Raw genomic sequence first — 537 nt, forward strand, 5'->3', positions numbered from 1 at the left:
ATGAGCCTACACCTCAAGGAAAGAAACTGAAATACATATTTGGCACACCACAATCACTTCAGCTAAATGGAAAACAGATTATTTAAAGTATCTGAAAAACAAATGTTAACTATCTTTTACAGATTCTATTTTCTTTAATAAAAGAGTGTTTTTGCAATAGCTATTATTTATGAACATTATTTTCTAACAAAATACAATGGAAAATCTTAGTACATCACTGTATTAGAATTCCTGCTGCCTATGTGAAGACTTTACTTTTGCAATATTGCCCCAATAAATAATCACTGAAAGTTTTGAGAGGTCGAGCTGTTTTTATTGAGAGTATTTTGACCACGGAGGCAAGAGTTAAAGCAATGCTTAAGTTTACCTGTACATGAGTAATTTAATTCCTGCTAGTGAAGCTGTAAGCACACCTAATGTTGTATTGCATTCATGAGTCAGACCCAAAATTTCTGGAAGCACAGTAATAAAAACATTTCAGTACCAAATGCCCTAACTAGGCATAAATGAAATCCGGCTAATTCTGTTTTGTTTGTG

Source organism: Empidonax traillii, unplaced genomic scaffold, assembly GCF_003031625.1.
Source record: "Empidonax traillii isolate 1590-97213 ecotype Southwest subspecies unplaced genomic scaffold, ASM303162v1 scaffold318:size782537, whole genome shotgun sequence".
Taxonomy (NCBI): domain Eukaryota; kingdom Metazoa; phylum Chordata; class Aves; order Passeriformes; family Tyrannidae; genus Empidonax; species Empidonax traillii.